Here is a 16,133-nt window from a genome sequence, read left to right on the forward strand (position 1 = left end):
CATGGGCTGATTACTAGTTAACTTGTTAGTTTACTAACCAGAATAGGGTCAGGAATAGGGGGATCGATTCAGTACCTATAGGAATACATCACACTACCAGTGGGTGGAAGACTTGGTGTCACCTCAATACCACCCTCTTTCCAGGTCCATTGGCACACCCATAATTGTTTGTCTGTGGGTTGGCACATGGGCAGGGAGAGGGGATTGGTGTATACTTCGCTTCGTTCCTGCAGTGTATGGGCTGAGTGGGCGGAACCCCAACAGAATAACTAGCCCAAGTGTTGACGCACTGCCCGGACGAAGATGAATGAGGATTCAGGGAATCCCATGGGTGGTGGTACGGGTGTGCCTACCATGCAGGATGTTATGGGGGCTTTGACAGCGTTACAGGCTCAGGTGCAGGATTTATGACAAGAGAACATGGGCTTGAAGCAAGAGTTAGTGGCAGTGAGAGCCAGGGAACAGATGCAACAGAGGGGGCAGGGAACAGTTATTCAGCCAGCGACTTTCCAGTACAGTGGTGGGTCAGGTTCAAGTGGAGCGGGAGGAGGGGTTCCTCTCGCTGTTACGGTGAATACCCCGGTTGCGGTGCCCTTGGCCCCCCATGAAAGGTTTTCTGGGGATAGTGAGAAGTATGCCAATTTTATGAACCAGTGCCAGTTGCATTTTATGTGCAAGCCTGGTGCCTTCCCAGACGATTCGGCTAAGGTTGCCTTTACCATCTCATATTTGTCTGGCACTGCTGCTCAGTGGTCCATTCCCCTGATTGACAGTGATGATCGTGTGTTGTATGATTATGCGGCATTCAAAGAGTTGATGCGGGGCTTGTTTGCGAAGCATGCATTTATGCAGGCGAGTGACGCAGAACTCCTAAAGTTACGGCAGGGCAGGCAGGATCTGTTGTCTTATATAGCCTCGTTCAATCGGTTGGTATCTGAAACCCATTGGCCAGCAGAGAAAAGAACTTCCCTGTTTTACCAAGGTCTTTGTGAGGAACTTAAGGATGTGGTGTCACAGGTGGTGGATCCACCTGGGGATTGTGCAGCATTCATTGATCTGGTGGTCAAATTGAACCATCGATTGGCTGAGAGACGTGGGGAACGTAGTCGTTTTCAGGTCTCACGGGGAGGTTATGTTAAGCCAGAGTTAAAACCAATGGGGGATAGCAAGACGGCGCCCGAACCCATGGAGATAGGGGAGATGCGTGGGCCCTTGACTCCGGAAGAGAAGAAAAGGAGAAGGGAGTTAAATTTGTGTTTGTACTGTGGACAGGGAGGCCATTTTGCCAGGGAATGCCCTGTGAAACCGTCGGGTATGGGGTATGGCAAGAAGGTAGCGTTTGTTCAAGTGGAGGGACGCAATTGTCAACAGGAGGAACGTATGAAACAGTATGAAGTTTTGGGAGCGGTAGATCAGGCGCCAAGGCATTTCATTATTAATGCCCATCTGTTGCTTTCCGTGTCTGATCGGGTTCCTGTGTCAGTTTTGTTGGATTCCGGTGCGACCGGCAATTTCATTGATATAACATTGGCGAAAAAACTGAGGATCTCATGTCATTATAAGGAGCAACCAGAACCGGTGAGAGCCATAGATGGGACCGAATTGACGTCTGGATGTATTACCCGCCAAACCGTTCCTTTACGGCTGTTGTGTGAGAACGGGCATTCGGAAGCAGTGGTTTTTGATTTGATCGATGCACCATCATTTGGTCTGGTATTAGGGGTTCCTTGGTTGCAGGAACACAACCCAAAGATTGATTGGGTGCAGCGGTTGGTGACGTTAGATTCTGCTCACTGCTTGAAGCATTGTTATGTTGAGGCCAGGGAGACGATCTATCCTTTGTCTTGCGCAGTGACTGAAGTGAGCTCTGTTCCTTTGCAGTACTCGGAATTTAAGGAGGTTTTTGATAAAGGATGTGCTCAGTGTCTTCCCCCGCATCGGTCATTTGATTGTAAGATCGATCTGGTGCCGGTCGTTCCGTTACTGTGTAGCCGTATTTATGCTTTGTCGGAACCTGAGGAGGTGCATCTCAAGGAATATATCGAGGAGATGTTGCAATTGGGCTACATCCGTCCATCTACTTTGCCTGTGTCATCGGCGATCTTCTTTATTCCGAAGAAGGAGGGGTCTTTGAGGGCATGTGTAGACTATAGGGCCTTGAACAAGGCAACGGTGAAGAACAAGTACCCTCTTCCCCTCATCCCTGTGTTATTGGACCAGCTTCGCAAAGCCACAGTTTTCACCAAACTGGATTTGCGGGGCGCCTACCATCTGATACGGGTTCGACCCGGGGATGAGTGGAAGACGGCTTTTAAGACCAAGCAGGGACTGTTTGAATATTGCGTAATGCCGTTTGGCTTATGCAATGCGCCGGCGGCATTCCAGTTCTTCATTAATGAGGTCCTTAGGGAACACCTGGATAGAACTGTCATCGTCTATCTGGATGACATACTCATTTATTCAGAGACGGGTGCTGAACATCAAGATCATGTGACACAAGTGCTAAGGAAGTTCCAGGAATACCATCTGTATGCAAAACTGGAGAAGTGTCAGTTCAGCACCCCTGAGGTGGAGTTCTTGGGGTTTATTATTTCGGCGGCAGGAGTACGGATGGACCCTAAAAAGATCCAGGCTATTGTATCTTGGCCCATACCGTCCACTGTGAAGCAAATCCAGGTGCTCTTGGGTTTCGCCAACTTCTATCGGCGGTTTATATCACACTTTTCTGATGTCGTGGCTCCCATGACCCGTCTACTGTGGAAGGGGGTTCCCTTTGTATGGTCTATTGAGGCTCAGGAGGCTTTTCGATTGTTGCTTGAACATTTTACGACGGCACCTGTGTTGGTGCACCCTGATCCTGCCCTGCCGTTCTTTGTTGTAACAGACGCTTCCATGTGTGCGGTGGGTGGGGTGTTGTCCCAAAGGGATGTGGACACTGGCCATATGCATCCCATTGCCTTCTTTTCCAAAACCTTGTTACCAGCAGAACGTAATTATACGGTGGCGGAGAGGGAGTTGTTAGCCGTGAAGTTGGCATTCGAGAAGTGGCGTCACTATTTATGGGGTGCACGACACGGTATTACCATCTATACCGACCATAAAAATCTGGAGTTCTTTAGATCTGCTAGGGCTTTAACACCTCGTCAGATGCGGTGGGTTCTATTTTTTAATGAATATGACTTTGTCATTACCTATAGACCCGCAGCACAGCAGATCAAGTCTGACGCCCTATCCAGGATTCATGTCGATCCCGGGGACGTGAGTTCCTTGGGTGACGTTAGGCCAATGATTGATGGTCAAAGGATCATTGGGGCTGTAACAGCTGGCGATTTCCCTGAGCTGGTGAAGGAGCGATTGGGTCAAATGGATATGGTTCCGTGGTTGTCATTACCCCAGGTCATCACACAGGATGGATTGTTATATCATGAGGGTAGGTTGTTTATTCCGCCAGTCCTGAGGGAAGAGGTGATGGAATGGTGTCATTCTTCTGCCTTGGTGGCACATCCTGGGATTGGGAAAACAAAAGAATTATGCATGAGATGGTTTTGGTGGGAGTCAATAGCGAAGGATATACAGAACTATGTGACAGCTTGTCCTATTTGTGCCATTAATAAACCATCACATTGTAAGCCCTCTGGCCTTTTGCTGCCATTAGATGTCCCTCCTTCTCCTTGGCATACCATCAGCATGGATTTTGTGACCGGTTTACCATCTGTGAATGGATTCACCGCCATATTGGTAGTGGTGGATCTATTCACTAAAATGGCGCATTTCGTTCCTTTGTCCAAGATCCCTACGGCTAAGGAAATGGCAGTGGTGTTCATGTCCGCAATTGTGAGGATACATGGCTTGCCGTCGGCAATTATCTCAGACAGGGGGGCTCAGTTTGTGTCTCATTTTTGGACCGAGCTTTGTTTGGTGCTGAAGACTGAGATACGATTGTCATCAGCGTATCATCCTCAGTCGGATGGGCAAACTGAGCGCACCAATCAGACCATGGAGCAGTATTTGAGGTGTCTGGTTTCATCTTTGTCTTGTGATTGGCTGTCTGCTTTGCCCATCGCGGAGTTTGCATATAATAACAGCGTGCACTCCGCATTGGGTATGACGCCCTTTTATTGCTCCTTGGGGTACCATCCCAGGGCCATAGCCATTCAACCCACTGGGCATGTGCCGGCCATCGATGATGTGTGTAAGAAGCTGAGTGATGTCTGGGGTTTGGCTCGAGTGAGGTTGTTGGAAGCCAAGGCTGAGATGAAGAGGCAGGCAGATAGACATCGGGCCCCAGCCCCATTGTATAAGGTGGGTGATATGGTTTGGTTGGCTTCTCGTAATTTGAGGATGCAGGGTTCCCGTAAATTGCAACCCAGATTCGTGGGTCCTTTTCCGGTTCTGCAGGTTGTTAATCCGGTAGCCATGAAGCTTCAGCTACCTCTGGACTATAAGATACATCCTGTGTTTCATACATCGTTACTGAAACCATACGTACCCTCGGCTCAGGTATTGCCCCCACCCCCACCTTTGGTCATCGATGGGGAGGTTGAGTTTGAGGTTCAGGCTATCCTGGATTCAAGGCGTAGGAGGGGTCACCTATATTACTTGGTTGATTGGAAGGGATATGCCCCGGAGGACAGGACTTGGGAGCCAGCCGGGGGGGTGCATGCACCACGCTTAGTCCGTATATTTCATAGGAGGCATCCTGCTAAACCCCTGTAAATTGTCCATCCGAGCACTCGTTCCGTATCACAAAAAGTCTTTCATGGTTTTCACCAGTCCATTTAATATCCAATTTCTTCAGTTGTATCACAAATCATAAGTTCCAATCGAATTCCAAATCAAAATCCAACATATGAAACGATGCAGCCAACACGTGTTTCGTCTGGTCAGTAGGACCTTTGACTTCCTCAGGGCTCCAAATTCAGGTATCCAGCACCGTATTCCAAACTGTATTCCAGATATCTATTCACGTAACCTCCTCCTAGTCTCGATTCAATAAACTCCTTATATTTTTCTCCTGTCTCTAATCACCACACGTGTTCGTGTCGTTCGTAATACTCCTCTCGCGTGTCAAGTGGCGTTCTGCCGATATTAAATGGACTGGTGAAAACCATGAAAGACTTTTTGTGATACGGAACGAGTGCTCGGATGGACAATTTACAGTCTGTACCCTTGTGGTTATCTTTGGGGTTGTGGTAACCAGCCCCCTCATCCTTTGAGCACCACATTTACTCTGATTCTAGACTTTACTTGTACCTTTACTGTGCTGAGCGCTCATACTAACTGTTACCATTGAGAAATTGTGTATCCTGCTAAACCCCGCCCGGTGGGGAGGGTCATTGGGGGGGGTACTGTTAGGTTACGAGGGTAGGGATAGTCCCTTTTTAGTGTTTATGGACTGCCATCACATGATCACGTAGCGAGGTATAAAGGTCTGTCCTACCTTTGTTTCCTTGCTAGTTATTGCTTCCTGTGAGGTTCCTGGTTGTTGTTGGTGGCTTTGGGGTACTCCTGAGCTTCGAATTGGTTATTCCTCACGGGCTCGTGAGGTCTAGACCTAGTACTCTCCCCTGGAGTACATTGCCTTTTTTTCTTTTGTCCTGTAGTTCTTCCCTTCCCTCCCTGTTACTTGGCCCCTCCTAGTCAGTGAGTCCTGTCCCTACTCCTCAGTTTTTTCCACTTCGTTTGCACTAGTTTTTCGGGGGTTAGTCAAACAGATAGGGGCTCCTATCTGCCTCCGCTTATTCAAGTGGTTTATCCTGTATGCGGTGAAGTTGAGGAGACGCGGTTTATTGCGGGGCTTCGGCTTCGTGACGCGCTCCTTGTTTTGTAGCCGCTCCACTTCTTTATGCGGAAGTGACCCGTTTTCGGGTCATTCCGCGAGTGCAGAGGAAGCCGATCGTTTTCCCTTTTCCCTGGTCTGCCTTAGTTCATTGTCTTCGATACAGCAATTGGGATAGGGTTTTTTTAGGTGTGCTCCTGAGATCTATGAGCACTTCCTGCCTTTTTTCCCCTATGATTCAGTCTATTTTAAAGGTGACACCAGAATTACAAAAGTGTCTTTTCTTGAGTCCCTGAGGATTGATTAGGACTCAATACCAACTACTGCCCAGCGTCCCTTCGAGGCAAAGCCTGCATTGTGCATAGGTAAGCTTGTGATTGTGGTGGCAGGGCATGCTCACTGGCTTTGGGGGGTTTGGGACTATCTCGACTGTTCTGCATTTGGTGATGTGTACTTCCTTTTGTCTGTGTACCTAGGTGCAGAGGCGAGGAGACGGGAGCAGTGTCCTTTTAACTACTAGTGGGTGGAAGACTTGGTGTCACCTCAATACCACCCTCTTTCCAGGTCCATTGGCACACCCATAATTGTTTGTCTGTGGGTTGGCACATGGGCAGGGAGAGGGGATTGGTGTATACTTCGCTTCGTTCCTGCAGTGTATGGGCTGAGTGGGCGGATCCCCAACAGAGAGATCCCCATTGGTGGCCAGGGTGGGAGCAGTTGGAAAGTGGGGCTCAGCAGAGGAAGACACAATCAGGCGGGTGGAGGCACGGGGTGTGCGCAGGAAACACATCTCTCCAGAATGGGCTACACTACTACACCAATTCGGCCACCACACTGTCAGCACTCAACAACCACCATCACTAATGACTGCACCAGAAAGCCCGAGTCATGATACACAACTCAAGTCCCCCCCAAACACTCATGGGGACACGGTCACTTCCAGACTCTGTCAAGATTCTTGACCTTGTAGTACCCCCGCGAACATAGAGCCCTCCGTAAAGTGCCCAAACTCGACTGAGCCACGCTCCTGGAGAACCTCACTCCCCTGGCCCCCCCACCCTCATAAAGGCATGTAGCAACATAATTTAGATGCCCACAGGAGTGGTTCTAGTCCGTCCAGGCCCTTTCAATCCAAGTTCCAATCCCCAGTTCGCCACGCACACTGGTAGTTCGAGGGACCGGATGCTTTTTCAAAAGAATAGCTCCTTACCGAAAATGCATTGAGGCCCACTATGATGCTGCACAACTGCAACAGGGTGTTCAATAGCCAAACCTGTTACCTCAATATATTTCCTCACCCTTGAAAGGTCAGTGGAAATGTAATGTACAATTGTATCGCTCAGGCCAATTATTATATCTGCATTCATGTAAAGCAGTGTGAAACAGCTAATAAAAATTGTTTTAAAAAAAAATGCTATCCAGACCCTCATATTGGCAACTGAAGAAGAAGTTGTCATAGAAGCCCATAAAGTTAGAAAATCAATAGGGCCACATACCTTTTTGGACCATTATTATAAATCATTTTTTTAAGCATTTAAACAAAAAACTAACAACAGTTTAAAATTCCATTGCAAAGGGTGGGAAACTGAAGCCTTTTAGGGTAAGACTAGTATATGTTTAATATTCAAACTTTGGAGAGACCTAGAATCATGTCAGTCTTACAAGCTTATCAACTGACTAATACTGATGCATAATTATTTACAAATATACTGGCCTGGACACCCTGCTACCAGCTGTCACCCTCCCCAATTAATCCATCCTCATACAAGTGTTGCTTCAACACTTCTTAAGCAAAGCTTCTCATTCATTAGTTCTAAACATAAATGCCCCAAACAATGAACACTCCCCAAAGTGATTTTCCCCAGAATATATTGAAGAAAAGGTTGACAGTGTATATGGGTTAAAATGTGGGGTTTAAGATGTAAGTTGTAGGGTGCAGGCATCCAGAATGTGGGGATAGATTCTAAGGGTTTGTAGTATTGTATTAAGGATTTCAGGTATAGGCATTAAGGAGAAAGCAGTTGAAGGTCATGAGTTAAAGATTAAGGGTATAGGCTTGGGCATGTAGAGTTAAAGGTCAAGGTATAAGGTTAAGGGTTTGGGGTATAGAAGTTAAGGGTACAGGGTATAGTGGTCAAGGATTAAGAATTAGGATTTAGGGGTTACCGGTATAGGGTTAAGGGTATGGTGTTTAGGATTAGGAGATTAGGATATAAGGTTAAGGGTTTGGTGAACAGTTTTAAGGGTTTTAGTTACACTGTTAAGATTACAGGATTTGAAGTATGGGGTTAAATGTTGGGTAGAGGTAGGTGATTGGGGTTAAGGGCAAAGGTATAAGTCTAGAAAGTGAAGAGTTTAGTGCACAGTTAATGGTTTGGGGCTACGGTTAAGGGTTTGAGGAATAGAGTGTAGGGGTAAAGAGGGCATGGATATGGGGTAATGGTTAAGGATGTCTCACAGAATGTGCTCTTTTTGCCCCAGGAAGGGCGCCCACAGCGCTACCCTCATAGTGGTGAAAAGCTTCTGACTTTGCCAGTAGTTAAGCAGCATGAGTGCAGTGGTGACAGCATATGCTGTAAGGATCGGTAGGAGTGAATAGGTCATTTTACCTGTCTCACTGGAGTGAGGCCTACAGGCTCAATCATATACAGTTCCACTGCTGTGTGCTTAACTTACCCTTGGCCTACATTGGTTTGGTGTGTAGTGCTGCACAGTGCGTGAGTGGTATATATGTGCTGGGGGTATGCAGAAACGTTTTAAGGCATGGGCAAAGTGGGCTCTGGCCCAGGGCCCCCACCTTTTGAGGGTACCCCTCTTACAGCCAGTTCTGTTCTGCAGAATCTTGCTCGGCTTACCTTGAACAGTTCTTAAACAGATTGTTGCAAATAGCATTTTCCTTTAATTTGTTTTTAATCTGAGTAATGTGTGAGAATCTATTACAGACATTTCGCAGATAAATCTTGTGTTTTTGTTTTCATGTAAAATCCATAAAAATGTTTCTTTTAGATCCATACAGGATCTCACATATGAGAAATGGGAGGATGTGACAGTGATTGTTTGCAGTAGTACTCGTGAGCTTCTACTATTACAATATTAAAAACATACATCACTATCTCTGAATATTAACTATAAACACATTTTGAATTTGAACCAGTTTGTCTGTGCACTGTTTGTGATCTGGCCAAAGAGGACAGGAGAGAGCTGGAGCTGGATCATAAATTCAAAGCTGAACCCCCCCAATCCTCAAGATGTAAATGTAAATGTAAATGTATTTCGATTTATATAGCGCACAAATCACCCAGGGGTCTCAAGGCGCTTGCTTAGGGAACCCGTCCTGGTATTCCCCTGTGAGATACCCCGGCAGGGTATTCACAAGGTGAAAGCCAGGCATCCCGCCGCGAGGGGCCGTAGTGGAGATTAAGCAAGCTATTGCCCAGAGTCGCAGAGTGTGACCCCGTGAGTCGAGTAGGCACCGGAGCGAGAATTGTCGAGTCCGTGGAATTTTTGAGCCCGAGACCCGCCGAGGCGGGGAATCGAACCCTGGTCCACGGCTGACCTCAGCTTCCGGGTCTGCCGCCTCTAACCACTGAGCCACGCTTCTCCTTCCAGATGTCCAATGTCCAGATTGTATGTATGCTTGTAAATGGTACAAGGATAATGCAGTGCGTGTACATTACATGCATGTGCTGGATGTATGCGTGCCTGTGAATTGTACAAAACATGAAGGATGTAGTGCTATGCAGTGCTTGTATGCTATATGTATGTGCTGGATATATGTGTGTCTCTACTTACTTCTGTCTACTACCCATTTTGGGGTATAGGCGATCAGCCAGGAATCCCCAGCCATCTCTGTCCTTGGCTTTTCTTTCAATCTGATTCGAGGTGTAACCCATCTCCTTGCAGTCAACCTTGAGTCCTTGGCGACAGGTGTTTCTTGGCCTTCCTCTTTTCCTTTTACCTTGAGGATTGCAGGTCGTGGCTTGCCTGGTGATGTTTAATGCAGGCTTGCCGAAGGTGTGACCTATTCTGTCACAGCATCTTTTCATGAATTCTAAATGAGCAAAGAGTTGAAAAATCTGCTGCTATAAGTCGTTGTTGCTGATGGTGTATGGCCAGCGGATTTGGAGGACTTTCCTCAGACGGGTGTTGATAAAAGTCTGGACTTTTTGGTGGTGGTCACAGTTTTCCTCCCAAATTTCTGCTCCAGACACAGGACCTATTTTACCTTGGTGTTAAAAAGCCTGATATTGGTTTGAAGCGTAAGGTCATTGGAGCACCACATCTTCTTTAGCTGATTCTTGCCTTGACCTCAGTGTGTGTGTGTGTGTCGCCCTGCTTGTCTATGACAGTTCTAGGGTAGGTGAAGGCCTCTACCTCTTCCAGTGCATCGCCTGCAAGAGAGCAGTTGTGTTGGCCGTTTTAGCCTTCAGGATCTTGGTTTTTCCCCTGCGATGTTGAGGCCAAGTTGTGCTGATGTGACTGCCACATTGACTGTCTTCTCTTGCATCTGCAGATAGGTATGGGAGAGTAGATTCAGGTCATATGCAAAGTCCAGGTCATCAAGCTGCATCCAAGGTGTCCACTGAATCCCATTTCTTCTATTTTTTGTGAATGTCTTCATAATCCAGTCTATGGCCAACAGGAAGAGCATAGCTGAGAGTAAACAACACTGGCGGTCTCCGGTCTTCACTTGGAAGACTTCCGCTAGTTGTCCTCCTTGAACTATCTTTCAGGTCATTCCCTCGTAAGAGTTCCTGATGATTCTTACAAGCTTATCTGGCACACTGTGTTGGCAGAGAAGTTACCAAAGGGTCTCTCTATCCACGCTGTCAGTGCCATCTCAAAGTCGATGAAGTTGGTATAGAGTGGGGAGTTCAATTCCACTGACTGCTCAATGATGATGCACAGTGCTGCAATCTGGTCTGTGCAGGATCTATCTTTGCGGATGCTAAATTTCTGGTCTTACAACTAAGCGTCAACTTGTTCCCTCACTTTGCCTGGGGTTGCTAGAAGAGTTATCCCTCTGTAGTTTGTGCAGTTACTCAGGTCACATTTCTTGGCAATCTTGATGAGATATCACTCCTTCTAGCCTGGCACATTTTCTTCCACCCAAATCCTTCCAAAAATGGGATGGAGCATGTCTACTGATGTTTGAGTGTCTGCCTTCAATGCCTCTGCAAGAGTGTTGTCAGGTCCTGCTGCTTTCCCATTTCTCAGATGTTTGATGACTTGCCTCATGTTTTCCTTGGTTGGTCTGCTGCAATCGAGTGGCAAGTCCTTGTTAGCTGGCTGCATGCCTAGTGGAGAGTGCAGTACAGGCTGGTTCAGCAGTTATACAAAAGTGCTCCACCCATCTTTGTTGTTGGCTTTCTTTACTCATACTTGTCTTCCCAACTTTTTATTTAACAAGTCTTTCTGTCTTGTTATGTTGTAGAGTTATTTCAAGTTTCCAAGGCTTGCTGCTTGCTGGGCTATTGTGGTAGAACCATTAATGAATCTCCGCTTGCTGCTCTTAAACTTCTCTTTGCTTCTTTGTTGGTTATGGTGTATTCACCTTGAACTTTCACTTTTTCTGCTCTTGTTCAGCTGATGTTAACTGCAGCATTCTTTTTCTTTCTCCCTTGAATTTTGTGGAGAGTCTCTGTGGCGATCCATTCTTTATGCTGATGATTCTTGTGACCCAGTACCTCCTGCCAGGTTGGTGTTCTTTGTTCTTCCCCCGCAGATTCTCTACTAGGTCTCTGTCATCCTCTAGTTCTTGCGGGACTTGAAACTTGTTGCTTAGGGTGACTTAGGAGCCACTCCATTTCCGTGTATCTTTGAGGAGGGTGGTGTTCTATTGCTAACATTGGTTTGTCCTTCCTATCCATGCTTTTTTCAGCTTTAGCCCTCGCCTGGCAGACAAGGTGATGGCCTGAAGCCACATCCGCTCCTCTCCCCACTCACATACTGCAGGGGCTTCCCGAACTTCTTGCCAATGCAGACATGGTGGATCTCATCCTTTGTTGAATGGGCTGGTCACACTCACACAGCCTTGTGTATTATTTTGTGTGGTAATACACTACCGGCTATCACCAGACTGTTCAGGGCGCAGAGATCTGCAAGCCTTTCACCATTCTCATTGATATCACCACGGCCATGGCTGCCCATGACTTCTTTGTACCCAGTGTTGTCGCTTCCATTCTTGGTATTAAGGTCCCCCATCAGAATGCTGATGTCTATCTCAGGGTATTTCTCCAGCATGGACTGGAGTTGGTTGTAAAACAGTTATTTTTCCTCTTGTTTGCTATCGCTATAATTTGTAGGTGCATAGCACTGGCTAGCATTCATGTTGATCTTTTTTTCTTTGTACTGAAGGTCGCTATGATGATTCTGGGACTGTGACCTTCCTATCCAATCAGAGCTCTGTTGGTTGCTGCCATTGGCATCAGTGCTACTCCTTTAGTATGCGGTGTGTTCTCTTCCTCGTGTCCAGAATACAACAGCATTCTTCCTGGAGCTAATATTTTCTTTCTGGACTGTGTCCATCTGGTCTTGCTGATGCGAAACAGGACAAGGTTGTATTTTTTTCATCTCCACTGGCACTTGGGCTGTCTTGCCGATCTTGTACATGTTCCTCACGTTACATGTCCCGACGGTGATGGTATTGGTTGAAAACAGGTGGATCGATCGGCTTTGTGCCTTCCAGAGATCTCCGTGAAAGAGATTCCTCTCTCCCTAAGTCTGGGATGCCTTTGGTGTTTTGGTTTATGTTTCTGTAGCTTGTTTTATTTTTTACTTGGTGGGGTAGCTAGCACCACGCATAACCCTCCTCCTTTTGCAGCTGGGCTTGGGACTGGCCATGGCAGAGCTACGTGTGCCTGTGAATAGTGCAGTACATGGAAGATTCTTAGTTCGATTTTGGGAATTTAGGGCTGACTTTAAGAACATGAGGAGAGAAGGTAAAGGAATCCCCCCCAAAAGATCTGTGGATTGCTGCATTCCTGTAAGCTTATTGGGACACACTGAAGGAAGGGGGAGCCAGGCTGTTTAGTACACTTTAAAGGGTGCTCTTAAATTCACTAAGAAGTAATTGGGAAGGGACTTTGACTCATCTGAGGAAGGTGATGGGGCTGATATGAGAATCATAAATAGATGAGCTGAAGCCCTGGGTTAACTTTTTTATAGCCATATTGCTGTGGCTGACCTTCGGTTGTGAACCTCTAGTCACTCCCAAGGTCCGTGTTGTGGGGCCATCAGATTTGGAGTAGCTCCTGCTGTGACTGACTACTTTCCGGAAAAAGGGTATGGCAGAGGATTGGGCAGATGAAAAGGAGGCTGACCCCCAAATAAACTTCAAAGTCGCTGACTAAATCACATTTGTTGCCTGAAAATGGATTGTAAGAAGGGAAGTTCAAGGCCCCCAAAATTGTCAACTGTCAAGCAACCAGTCAGGCTGCGCATGAGGAGAAGCTTTGCAAGATTTCTACCTGTGACCAGGACTTGGCGCTAATGCCTACCGGTCTCCTAGATGGGTTAGGGGACATACCTAGGGACTTCAAGACCTCTTGCTTCTTGAGCATGGAGCACCAGTACTGGCCTGCTTGCCCACAACAGCATGTCCTCTAAGGCAGAAGAGAGCATTGGAGGGAACAAGGTCCAGCCGGGGATCCTGGCGATTTACTCCCAGTAGCGTGTAAGGAGACAGCTGCTGCGAGTATCAGGTTTTTGCCCGTGTGCAGGGAAAAGTCAGTTATTCCCATTTGCCAGTTAGGGCCTCCGTGAAGATTGCTGCTGTGCCGATCGGGCCATAGCCCATGTACAGAACAAAAACAGTAACCATGTTTGCTGGGGGTGGTGGGGGTACCAGGACGAGGCAAGGAGCGTGGTGTGGTCAAGACAATCATCGCAGAAAGGAGGCAAGCACGGTGACCCAGGCGGACCCAAGCCCCAACTGAGGTCCAGCATCAGGAGCGTGGCCCCATCACACACACACACAGACCGATGGCAAGGATCCCAAGGAACTTTCTAGCATCAGAGGAGTGTTGAACTCCCCAGCCACTGCAGGACCAAGTGTGTAGAACTCAAGGACATCTGACCGCAACCCTCATGTGCTGTTGTGAAAGATTTACCTGAGGCAGCTGATGCAGCTTCAGCGCCCACGAAGGAAACATCCTCAGAGACTCCAGTCACTTGGATCCTGCTGGTGTGGGTTAGACTGATGTGCGGGTCAGATGGCCCGAGCGAACTTCCCTGCCAGATAGCGCTTCAGGACTGGAACACTTTTGACTTTCATAAAGAGCCAGAGTGGGACTCCTTATACTCTGACTACTAGTGGGGCTTAACCTGAATGTTGCCTATAGAAATTGTGAAGTAACCACTACCACTAGTGAGAGAGGAGTGGAACTCAGGGACCCCCCCCCCCCAACCCCCCTATAAAACACTAGAGCCCTGATCTCTGAGTGCTGTGTGGATTGTTTGTGAATTTTGTATTGTAATTTGTGTTTATATATAAATGCTTCTTTTTTCACAAAAGCAAGTATTTGACTGGACAATCATTTATTGATGCTAAGTGTTTTGAAAGTTGTAAGCCTGTGTTGACCCCACTGTGTTAAACCCTTGCCCCAAGAAGCCTTGGACTGTTCGACCCATGCTTCCACAGAAGTCAAGGGTTGAAGGGCTATTTAGAGCAGATGCTCAGGATCCACAGTAGGTCAGACACTAGGACACTAGGAGTAAAAGGCATCAACACCCACTTGTTGGCCTGGTAGCACCTACTTGCCCCCTGACCCTCTGAACGGGGTTCTGACACACCCACAGCACCTTTTTGTAAACAAGCATTGGCAAAGTGAATAGGGATTTCCGTTGGAATCTATTGGTTTTGCCAGTGGTTTTAAGCTGTGCTGCAAAGCACTCCTGATGCTTCACAACATAGATAAAAAATAAAACGAAGCCTTTGATACGACCACCCATGTAATTCTGTAGGTGCTTGCCCCAAGCATGCGCACGCCTACAAAATTACATGGGCATATTTTTCTGTTTAGTTACCAATCTGAATTGCATCAGTTTCTAAAAAGAAAAAAAGTGTGAAAGTAGAAGAAGCAAAGGTCAAGAGAGTTGTGCATGGGTGGGGGAAGCACCAAGGAGCGGGTGGGGAGGAGAAGCACCAGGCAAGAGAATAACATGAAGCCAGCAGGGGAAATGCACAAAGGCGAGCGCAACATGGAGCGGGGTGGGATGAAGCACATGAAATACAGAGAGCAACACTAACTGCCGGAGAGAGAAGGGAGAGAAGTACACGAGGGAAACAGTTGGAAAAAACATACACTCTCATGGAGGGCTTATCAAAAAAACAACAAAGTAGAGTTTGAAAACCAAGCAGTGTAACCTTAAAAGCCAGCCGATCAAAGGTGACAGTAAAGAAGCAGTGCTCCATTGGTGGGACAAACACAAGATTGACTAGCTGGAACATGAATGAGAAGCACTTAACCCCTTCCATGCTCATGACGAGCTCAGCTCGTCATGCAGTACAATGCTCCTGTGCTCATGACGAGCTGAGCTCGTCATGACCACACCCGTTTTTATTGCTGTCCAGCACAGCAGAGGAACATGTGCAGCAGCCATGTGGTTAAATGAGAGTGACAGGAAAGCCAATTGGTGATAAGCAATGAGCAGTCCTAAGCCACTGTATCTTCTTGGTAATCCCACAATAGGTGTTGCAGCAGACTGCACATGCGCTGTCTGGTAAGCGAGCCCTCAAAACCAGGCCAACTCTTCAAGAGCCTCAGGCTTCATTTCTTGACACACCACAAAATTACTGCAATGTATCCTTGGGCTCCATTAAGAGCCTATGGCTATTTAGCAGATTTATGATAAAATTGTGCTACAAAAGGCACTTTTTGACTCCATTTATTTCCAAATTCTCTGGAGGAAAACCCCAATAAACTTTGCTAGAAGTCTGGCTCACTCGCTGAATTTTGGACAAGTGTTACACCTCATCACTTTGAAAAACCATCAGCCGCTAGGGTCGGACTGACCTGTCGGTTGTTAGTGAGTAGGATGGTTTTCTGGCTATTTGTGGGCCTGTTTTACGATCTGCTAGGGTGGTTGTTACTATTGATTTCCCTGATAATAAAACAAACATTGCCTGTGTTATTCTCTGATCCATGCAGTCTTTCATACCTTGAAAAATACTTATTCAGTGTGTCTTTACATGTTCAAAACTGTTGGGCGCGTGGCTTGAGTGCCGAAACAAGATGGCGGCGCCTCTCTGAGCTTTGCTTTACACGGAGCTGCATTTGTTACTTCTGGCCGCATTTAGACCTCTTTTCATGCTCACAAGGCGGGTCCCTGACGCGTAATGATTACGACGTGC

General features: G+C 47.1%; 1 protein-coding gene across 2 annotated transcripts in view; it reads left to right on the plus strand.

Moving 5' to 3' along the window:
* CTSW (cathepsin W) overlaps positions 1-16,133 on the plus strand; it is a 1,136,802-nt gene that overhangs the window by 235,548 nt on the left and 885,121 nt on the right. The window lies entirely within an intron of this gene.

This window comes from Lissotriton helveticus, chromosome 9 (assembly GCF_964261635.1).
Source record: "Lissotriton helveticus chromosome 9, aLisHel1.1, whole genome shotgun sequence".
In the NCBI taxonomy this organism is placed as follows: domain Eukaryota; kingdom Metazoa; phylum Chordata; class Amphibia; order Caudata; family Salamandridae; genus Lissotriton; species Lissotriton helveticus.